Source organism: Meleagris gallopavo, chromosome 9 (assembly GCF_000146605.3).
Source record: "Meleagris gallopavo isolate NT-WF06-2002-E0010 breed Aviagen turkey brand Nicholas breeding stock chromosome 9, Turkey_5.1, whole genome shotgun sequence".
Taxonomy (NCBI): domain Eukaryota; kingdom Metazoa; phylum Chordata; class Aves; order Galliformes; family Phasianidae; genus Meleagris; species Meleagris gallopavo.
The window spans coordinates 15,212,696-15,223,118 of NC_015019.2; the positions used below are offsets into that span (position 1 = coordinate 15,212,696).

A 10,423-nucleotide genomic window follows, 5' to 3' on the forward strand; every position below is an offset into this window, starting at 1 on the left:
ACTTTAAAAAAATCAATATTCAAGAGATGGCTAGCATCAGAGCTTCTGTTTGCATAATCTTTATAAAGATAAATCTCTGCCTCTTGTGATGTAACAAGCTTATCTCTCCATACCTTCTGCTATGTGAGAAGTTTTTCCCTAGGCATTCTGTGCCAACTGAGTGTCTTTTGGTTTCCTTCAATCAACACTTAAGTAGATCTTAATTAGCCTTTCTGCATCCCTATTCACTATTTTCTCTTCAGACCTCCTTGCTGGGGAAAGTACTTTCCCATTTTAAACCTTCTGTTCTACTTTTTTCCTTTTTTTTTTCTTTAACTTTTCCAGATTTCATACTTCTTATAAGGTGCGTTTTCTAGTGTTAATTCCTAGGTACCTACTTAAAGCTAAAATCTCTATAACTGGATACTGATGAAAGGGCTGTGCAGTGGATTGGGATTCAGACTGGAATCCATGCTGCTGGCTCCCCTTTGGCAATTCACTCCCTCTGGGAATTTCCCACATTCCTGACCTCTAGTGGTTGTTTCAGCTGTTCTGTGCACCCTCTGCAGCCTCTCCTGAAGGTGACTGAAAGGCATCTGAAAGGAGAATCTGCAAGACTGTTCACCAAGATGTATCTGCAGTTAATAAGTGACATAGCAGGGGAGCACTGTAATAAAGGACATCTGTGGTCACTGCTTCTCAGAAGGCTGTAGTATGCAGCGCAGCTTTAGAGAAGAAGAAAAGATAGCAGCTTGTTTTTTTCCTGTCTTTAACAGAGAGTGATTCAGCTAGAATTGAATAAAAACACTGGCCTAATATCTGGATTCTCTTGCCTTCCTCCTGCATTGATGTTTATCTGTCCATTAAAAATAATCCTGTAAAATAAAGGGCAGCATGTCAATGGCAGCTGTATTTCTGTGCTAAGTCTTTAATAGTGCAAAATCTACCTAATATGTGCATACTAATACGTCTAAGTAGATTTTTTTTTTTCTAATTTGGAACATTTGCAATCAAAAAGAAGATTTAGAGACAGTAATTTACTCCCTGCTGCAATAACTGGGCGGAAATCAGAATGCACATGTTCAGCTTTTCTATTCAACCTTATCTCCTGTTAATCCATAAACAGCACATGTGTTTGCATGGTTTAGCTACAGCCACGTAATATTAGAGATTTTTCAGACAGAAAAAGATTCCCTAAAACTAATCGTGTGACTCTAAATCCTGTTCATTGTCCATACTCAGAAATGAGGCAAGTTTATGAGGCTGCTCATAATGTGCCATATTTATGGAAAATTCTGTTGTTCTGAAAATGTTTAACATACTCTGATGGGGCTTGTTCAGCCCGGAGAAGGCTGCAAGGAGACCTCATTGCAGCCTTCCAGTATTTAAAAGTGGATTATAAATGGGAGAGGAATCAACTATTTACTCAGCTAGATAGTGACAGGACAAGGGGGAATGGTTTTAAGCTCAAGGAGGGAAGGTTTAGATGGGATGTCAGGGGAAAGTTCTTTACAGAGTGTGATGATGTGCGGAACAGGCTGCCCAGAGAGGCTGTGGATGCCTCATCCCTGGAGGTGTTCATGACCAAGTTGGATGGAGCCCTGAGCAGCCTGGTCTAGTGCCAGTGGTGGCTCTGCCTGTGGCTTGGAACTTAATGATCCTTGGGGTCCCTTCCAACCCAAGATATTCTATTATTCTATGATTCTATGATTAGAGTTGTATTCTTATGCAGTTGCTCTTTGAAACCTACTTCAGTCTGGAAGAGCCTGTAGTAAAGACATTTACTGTGATACGCGTTCAAGGAAGCTTTTTGTAGACTAAAACTTGGTTATATGTTTTATTTAAAAGGGCTTTTCTGAAACTCAGTTTTGTGGGCTGATCCACAGAACATTATTGGCAGCGCCCAGCTTACTGGCCCAACTGTTTACGAAGGAGAAGGGCAATGGCTTGTGCAACCTTTGGCAAAACCAAGAACAGTCCACAGCTCTGCCACTGCCAAGTTCTTTGCCCTCCCGGTGGATCTGACTCTAAGCAACCCAAGTGAAGGCAGGAATTAGGAAGGCCTTAAATCTTTCAGGTACAAGCCATAGAGTAGCTGCAGATGAAAAAATTGGAGAAAATCTGTACCGTAGCTGCAGAAGTTATAGCAGCTCACTGTGCCAACTGACCATCATACAGCCTTCAAATGCACATGCAGACTCTGCCTGTACACCTGCACACAATTGGAAAAACAACTTATTCATTATTAAAATGTCTTACGAGCATGCAGTAATTTCATTCTGTCACACAGAAAACTAATTTGTAAGTATTATGAGAAAAAGACTGAAAAGACTTTTCGCACCTCATGAAAACACAGGAAACATTGATTCTCTTCTTCAGGATAATGTTATTGGGCTCATAGATAAATTGATTTCTTCTACTCCCCCAGAATAAGCACTCGCAACCTATTGCCTGTTCTCTTCCTTTCCAATAAAATAATTGTTTTTTTCAAGTTTCATAGGTACTTTGCTCTAATGTTTCAAATCTTATGATTTACATTGTCATTATCTCTGACAGCCCCATCTGAACATAGCTTACTGTTTTTTATGGAATATGTATTAAATCCTGACAATTCAGTGGAGTGTTTTTCATTTTCTCCATGCCCTGTTAGTTGGCTTAGAGTTTGTTTTCATGAATCTCTCATTTGTACTTATTTTTTTTCTTTTATTTATTTTCAGTTCACTTAAATTCCAAAATAAGAAGAAAAAAGTTAATATCAGATATGTATTATTAGCTTACATTACTCCTGATGCTGCCTATAGTATGTTGCAGACCCCCCATAGATAAACATGCTTATTTGGGGTAAAGTTTTACATTTAAATTACCTAAGCATTTGAATATTTTTTTTTCTGTCTACATATCAAAAATTACTTCATTTTAATTTTATTTCAGTGTGCTCATTTTTACTCCTGTATTGTGCGTTAGTATTTTACATATTTGCTTGTCCCATCCTTTTTTAAATCAGATTTTTTTCTAGTTCCTATAACCCATTTAGCAGTGTTGGCAGTAAGGTTAATGCTGTGCTGAATGGACTGAAATCTCCCTTCAATGCACTGGCAATGAGCCAAGCACTGTGAAAAAGACAGCTTAATTTAAGCAATCTTATCACCGCGGTAATAGCTCCTCTAAAGGGACAGTAAGGTACCAGACCATGAACCTATGATTCAATTATCATTAATTTATATAAAACTTAGAAATACTAGAATAATAGGAGAAGTGTTTGGGGTTCAAGGCAGTTGTGATTTTGCCTTACTATTCAGCAATACTTCAGAGCCCTACAGTTTGATTGTGAGTCTGAACGCAGATGTTTTGAGATCTTTGGAGTTTATTGAGCTCCTCATGTAGATGGTATCATTCTTTTTTATATCATATATTTATGTGAGGTGCATGCTTAAGGCTCAGGGTTTCTGTTTTCCTACAAAGGTCATCTTGTTTGTGATGCATTTTATAGCAGGGGAGGTCTTAGCAACTATCACTTAGCAAGGGAGACATTCAGTGCTATGGGTTTTTCTTGTTCTTCTTTAATCAAACTCATAATTATTCATGCTCTTCAAAAATGCATTGATAGCCTTTCAAACCGCAGAAACCTGTACATACTCGCTTTCTGTTCAGGATGTAGTACTGCTAAAAGCAGAAATAATTACAGAAAAATGCATATATAGGAATACACAAACAAACATTTCAGAGTGAGCTCTTGAAAATTTGTTATTTCTCCTTGGTCTCTTGTTTGAGCAACCTGCGAATCCAGCCCCCAGTGAGGAGATATAGGAAGTAATTCTGTGCCTTCTTTGTTTCCCAGTTCAAGTTTTCCATGGTGAACAGAATGGCTTTTATAGCTCTAGAAGCATGCAGGTGTTGGGATCATAAACCTGCAAGCAGTGAGACAATTATCATTTGAGCAGTGCAATTCATTAGGAACCTGTTTGTGAATGGAGCCTTCCTCTGGGTTAAATGACCATCCTCGTGGTTATTCCAAAAATATAAATGCAGGGAGCTTCATTTATGATCCTTCCAACATTCTTTGGTATTTGCTATTTTGACATTTCTCTTGTAATTTGTCATTTTCTACTTAATTAAACAATAAATCTAACCAGTCGAGAGACTGATCGTATTAAAAACCAACACGTGGCAAGGGGTTTAAATCCAGTCCAACTCCCATGTGTGTTCACCATGCAGAAGATCTAAAAAAATTTAAGGCTTCTGAACTGTAAAAGACGAATTGAAAAGAGTAAATATGACAATGAACTTAAAATAAAAGCTGTAAATATGACCTTAACTTTAATAATGCACGAATGAAACCATTCTTTATAGAAATAAAAATGTAAACATTTGTCAGCTACAGTGAATTACAATTTTAATGTCAGCAGCTATGGCACTTGAGGGTCCTTCTTTTGAAAAATTTGAGACCCAGTCACTTTGGTCAATGAGGCGATTGCTCATGTACTCTCCTGTAAGGTTTATTTGGGAAAAGCTATGGTTTGGATTTCCCTGGAACAACATGATTGTATATGCATGTGTAAGTGGTTTTATGCTGCCTTAATGTAGTAACTTAGGCTGTCATGCTGCATATAGTTTTTGCTCATTATTTTGAATAATGGAAGAGTATATAAAGTAATAAATAAAAGTAAAGATACGCTGTTATTTTATGGCCACCGATAACCAGGAGCACCTGTTATCTTTCTATAAAACATAGTATTTTCATTTACAAAAGCAGAAAGGGACTAGAGTGTAAATCTGGAAGGAGAAAAAGAATTCCAGATTAATATAACAGGTCTGCGCTGATTTGGAGAACAGACACTGTGTAGCAGAAAGAGTCACAGATCTGCAGAACAGCCTATCATTTTATTTGTGAAAGAAACATAGGTATGTGGAATGTCATTGCCCTAAAACGTGTATCTATTCCCTGGCTTGCTACTTCTAGGAAATCTGTTTTGGATAACTAGATAGTATTTTCCATAGGAAATATGATACACATCTCATCAAGTAAGAAGTGCTGACAGCATCATTTGTCACTTTAGATTTACACCTTGGCATTTGACCGTACAGAAATTTGAACATAGATGTAGTAATAAATTCAGCTGGAACATGCATGAATACTCATAGGAGGAAATTCATGGCAAAGAGAACCATGGGTGCCTGTCTGCTTTACTTATGTCATGTTCTTTTTTTTTGGTCCAAGTCATACTTTTAACCACAGATTTTAAGAGAAAAAAATATACGATATTAATATATTTATCCTTCTCACTTCATGGTTTCAAAGTACTCTGCAAATACTGCATACCGTTCTTTACAGAAAAGATGCAAATATGTATTTATAAATCCTGTATTTATATAATTATCGTCCCAGATTTCTTCCAAGGACTTCAAAGTCTCATCACATGTTTTGCAGAGCTGACTCGCCTACAGCAACAACAGGCAAGTGAGTCAGCACCGTGTCACTTCTGCTGGCTGTGCTGAAGTGCTAAGTAAGGGACACAGACTTTACATCCTTTAGCATCCAGAGTCACAGGGCAAGGTTATCAAACACTGAGTAAAGTAAACAGTGGTGAATAAAGGGAAACATCAATGATTAAAAACCGAGTCCTGCTCAAAGAGGAAATCTTAACGAAGCAGTTGTGCTCCCAAAGACTAATCTCTGCTGTCCCACTGGGATTTAAAGATATTTCAATTATAGACATAAAAATAGAATGATAAAATAAATCACATAAATACTGTTCATGGCCATTTCCCTCTTCTTTGATTCAGGAATTTTGTTTCTCCTACAGTTCTTGTACACAGAGAGGCAAAATAGGCATACTATTGCACCAGATAAAATTATGGGTTAGATTTCTTCTATAAGTCATATCATATAATTCCCCTACTGTTTTGCTGGGTTAATTTTAAGAAGCCAGGATGATTAGTGTATCTTTCTGTGTTAGGTAAATGTGTTGTTTTTATACTATATACCTCCCCTACCACAGCTGTCACATCTTTGTACTAAACTCTTTGCTAAATATGGGGATAAAGGAGTGATTTACAAACAGATGTCCGTATTCTGATCATCATATAAGTTTAGAAATTTCCTCTTTTTTTCCTCTTCCATTTCTGACATGGAATAGAATAGATAGAAAATGAGGAAAGAGCAAGTTTCTACTTCTTTCCAATGCCACAGGAAATACTTTTCTAGAAGAGTCAGGTCATAATGGGTTTGTTTGGGATTTGCCCAAGTAAAGTAAAAGGGCAACTGTTTCAGTTCCAAATCCCTTTTGATACCAACTTCACATGTATTTTCATTTCAGCAAAAATCAGAATTGTTCTTATGTATCAACAGCTATGCCTCTGAAAAATTCCTCTTGTACTTCTTCTGGCATCTAAATCAAAGATACTGCAGTTGCCTCCTTAAGCATTGGTACAGAGGTATTATATATGTATATATAATATAACTGAACACAGCTATAGAACATAGTCAAAAAGATGTTGAAAAAATACACACGATCCAACTGAAGATGACTTAGCTTTTCTACCACTACTTAGTTTTGCAGCAATTTATTATGCTTTTCATAACTGTTTCTTTAATACGTAATGCATACAGGTACAAACGTGTACCCATTCAGTTTAATCAGGAGAAAAGCAGACTGATTTTTTGGCCCAGGTATTGAAAGATTTCTTGCATTTTGGTTTTTGTTAACTCCCACAGCTTTTCAAATCTGTATTTGTTCTTCATTTCTTCTCTTGCAAATGTAATTGTTAATGAAAATGAAGGAAGACATGTTACAGATACAAATGAAGGTGAATTTCTAGGCCCAGAAGTGCTAGGGACAGGACAAATGCATAGAACTTAGAGAAGCCCTTGACGCAGTGGAGGGGCATTACTACAGTTCTGGGATATAAAAATATTTTCTCAGAATTTAATTAAGGAATTCTGTGTGGGATTAATCTAGTTTCTGCAATAGCATTACCACCCCATGAATTCACGTGGGATATTGCTTCATGTGTAGCTCTTGAAGGACTCACATTACCAGGTAAGAAGCTCAAAATAAATAATACATAACAAAACACCCAGATAGAGAACAGTGTAAAGAAATAAGTAAACTTCCATTCTCTAACATTCTCCTAACTGAGAATTCATCATTTTTCTATGAGCTGCACTCTTGGAGTTCTACGCCATTCTGCTTAAGGTTCAACAAGAGGACTTAGGTGATGCTTCCTTCCAGAAAGCAGGCTATCCTGTGAGCATCAGGGCTGAGAAGCCATGTTGCTTGCAGCATGTTACCTGAGTTACCCAGTATCTCTTTTTCATCCCTCCCCCTCTCCTACACATGTCAAAGCAGCAGTTATCAGCTGTTATCAGCTGCTCCCTGTCCTGCTTAGAGAACCACAGCAGTGAAGACCTGAGTTTGCAGACAGTTGCTCATTGGAGCATTGGCTGTAGATCAAGATGTTGACTTTTATGAGTTTGATAGAATCTTTTTCTTCCTGTTATTTTTGATTGAAAGAGTTCAAGGATTGGATGCTTTATTTTTGGAGAGATGAACAAATGGACAGATAGGTGAACTGGCATGGTGATTGTGAAGTGACTTGACTTCGTGAATGGGTGCAGATTATGTCTCGTATTCCTCTTCTTATATCATCTTCTTGGTTTTGAAAGTTTTTGATGTTTTTGTGAATGCTTTAGAACTTCCCCACTTAAAACAAATGATAGTATAATATGTTCTTTAAATTCTCTGATGTATTTTTATTTGTTTTCAGTCAAGTTAAAAAAAAAATTAAAAAAAGCTTTACCTTTTCTCTCGGATCGAATATTAAGGCTCATGCCAGGCTGCAGTCGCATGTAAACTTTTGAACTGCAGTTTTTATTATTTTGCTCCTCAGAGGGAGCCTGATTTTATGGAATTGATAGCAACAGTTTAGCGTGTCTTAACAACCTTTGGGAGTAGCAATGTGCTTAGACAGATGAGGAGTCATCTGAGTTTATGAGAGCATAGTTGCAGTCTAGCTTTGGAAATTTGTCTTTGTGCCACCAGTGTTTTTCAAATTCTGTCGAAGTGTCTTTGGGCACTCAATAAACTCTCTCAAAAAAAATGAAATGCATAAACAATTGTGATTTTTAACATTTTCTCAGCAGTATTTCACTGGTAGCTCTCTTTTCACCATAATCTCAGTTTTATTTGAACAAGTTAGAGCTACGTAAATTCTCCTCTGTGTCAGTGTAGTCATCTGTCTACAAGGGTATGAGCTGGATCCAGCATCTGTCTGCACTTGTGCTATTAAAGAAATCCATCTGCACACTAGTATTTTACCATTAGGCTATGAAGCTACATTTTTAAATCCTTGTGCAAAAGAATGAAAATATTCCTGCCTATTGATTGCAAGTCTATTAGAAGAGTGATAATAACTTAATAACTTCATAACTTCTGGTTCAGCATTTCCTTGCCTTTACCTCCAATACCTTTTGGCTGTGCACCTAAAAGGTCAATCAGTGCTGCTGATATCAGGCCATTTTGCTGTAATTTCCCAAAAAATTGAAGGAAAAAATACCACATAAGTAGGTCTTCTTAGGTTATTTCTTCATAATGTAAGGCAATTAAATTACTGCTAACTGATTAATATATGTAATCTTTATGTGTACATGTTGCTATGTACATATGTGTATGTATAATATATGTACATGATGGTATAATAACACATTTCTTACTTTATATGATGAGTCAGCTCCCTAGAAGATCACTAGGACTTTTGAATTTTGCTGCAATGTTCTTATCCACTGCAAGTCCAAGTGATTATGTATCTGGTAAGTGCTGACTGAAAAGACCTCATGTACTTGCAGAAGCCTCCATGTGTGATGACGAAGCACTGAAACCAAAATAACCAACTGTATTCTGATAGTGTGATAGGAGTAAAACAGAATATATAGTCCTGCAGACAGTGGTGCTATTTCTTGGAATTTATTATATTCCTATATTTGAATTTAGAGTTTCTGACTCAAATATAGATAGCATTACCATGTTCAGAGCATTCCCATCTATCAAATAAGGGCCACAGAACATATATCTGCAATACAGAAAAGAAAAGAAATTAGAATCAACCTTGTATAACTTCTGGATGCTGTGCTCCATGAAGTTCAGTTGTCCTTTTGTTGGCTGAGTGCCACTTACTCGTGCAAGAAGTATGATGCAGGAGTGACTGGTACTCAGTGTAAGTAACACAAAATTTCCTGCTTGTGGTTCGTCACAGGAATCCTGACATACAGGCACTGTGAGTGCAAGCTGGCCACTTATCCTTGTTTACTTTCTTTTTTTGTGGAACTGCCTGAACAATGGGCTTTCTACCAGATACAACTGCTCTGCAGTATCTTTTTATTTTCTACAAACTGCCATTTTGGAGAACCGTAACCTTTCTTTCAAAATGTTATAATGGAGATACAGAATATCATACTCATTACACCTTTTTAGCAGGACCTTTTCAGGAACATGTATTTACAGTATCCTTGAAGTCAAATGTCACACTATAATAATATTTCATACTCGTGTGTGTTTGATCCCCCGCCCTTCACACTGTGGATGTAGCACTAGGAAGACTCTGGACCAGCCCAGTGCTGGTCAACTGTCTGAAGCTGAGAAGTGTGCCTGGGGTTTCTGGCTTGCAGACATCCAGTGCCTGATGCCAGCCCTTCAGTTCTGGCACACACAAGTCACAGTACCTGGTTGTACAGAAGGGCTGCAGAGACCCTGGCTGAAGCACCACCACAGGAGAAGTCCTTGTTATGCCAGCTGTGTCATGTCACCACCTCTTCACTTCTCACCTCTGCCTGGGGCAGAAAGCTGAGATAACACACACCTGAAGCAGCTGAGGGAATGGCAGGAGACCTGGATGTGGCTCTGTCAGAAAAGAGTGCACTCAAGAAATTCAATCACTCATGTAAGGAACCAAAGACCAAAGAACATTGGTGTTTTCAAAGGAATATTTGGTGTGATCGGTCCTGATTTTGTCCCTTTCTACCACAATTTCACAGTGCACAGTACTCTGAGTTATTGTTTCAAATTAAACGTTCTTTCCTAATCCTCTCGGAGAGCTCTTGCCAGCCCTGAATGCCATCCACCTTCCTACAGGAAGCCACTCTGTATTTCTGCAGCAGCCTCCATGCTGCGCAGCCCACTTCTGTACCTTGTTCTTTGTGCTAATGTAGATGCTCCCTATTTTGTCTTGAAGTCAATCAGCCCTCCAGCCTTCGCTGAAATTGGTCTCCAAATGAATTCTTTCTTAGCGTGATGAGAATCACCATAATAAGCAAAAACGTTTGGTGAAAAACTGCTCTCAGAATAGCTCAGTTAAGAATACTAGAGAAATCGTACTTACAGACGAAAGACTTTCAAAATTTATTGTACTTTTGATTTTCTACTAAGTAGACTCTTACTACTTTTCCTTT

General features: G+C 37.8%; 1 protein-coding gene across 1 annotated transcript in view; it reads left to right on the top strand.

Moving 5' to 3' along the window:
* TENM1 (teneurin transmembrane protein 1) overlaps positions 1-10,423 on the top strand; it is a 268,505-nt gene that overhangs the window by 120,708 nt on the left and 137,374 nt on the right.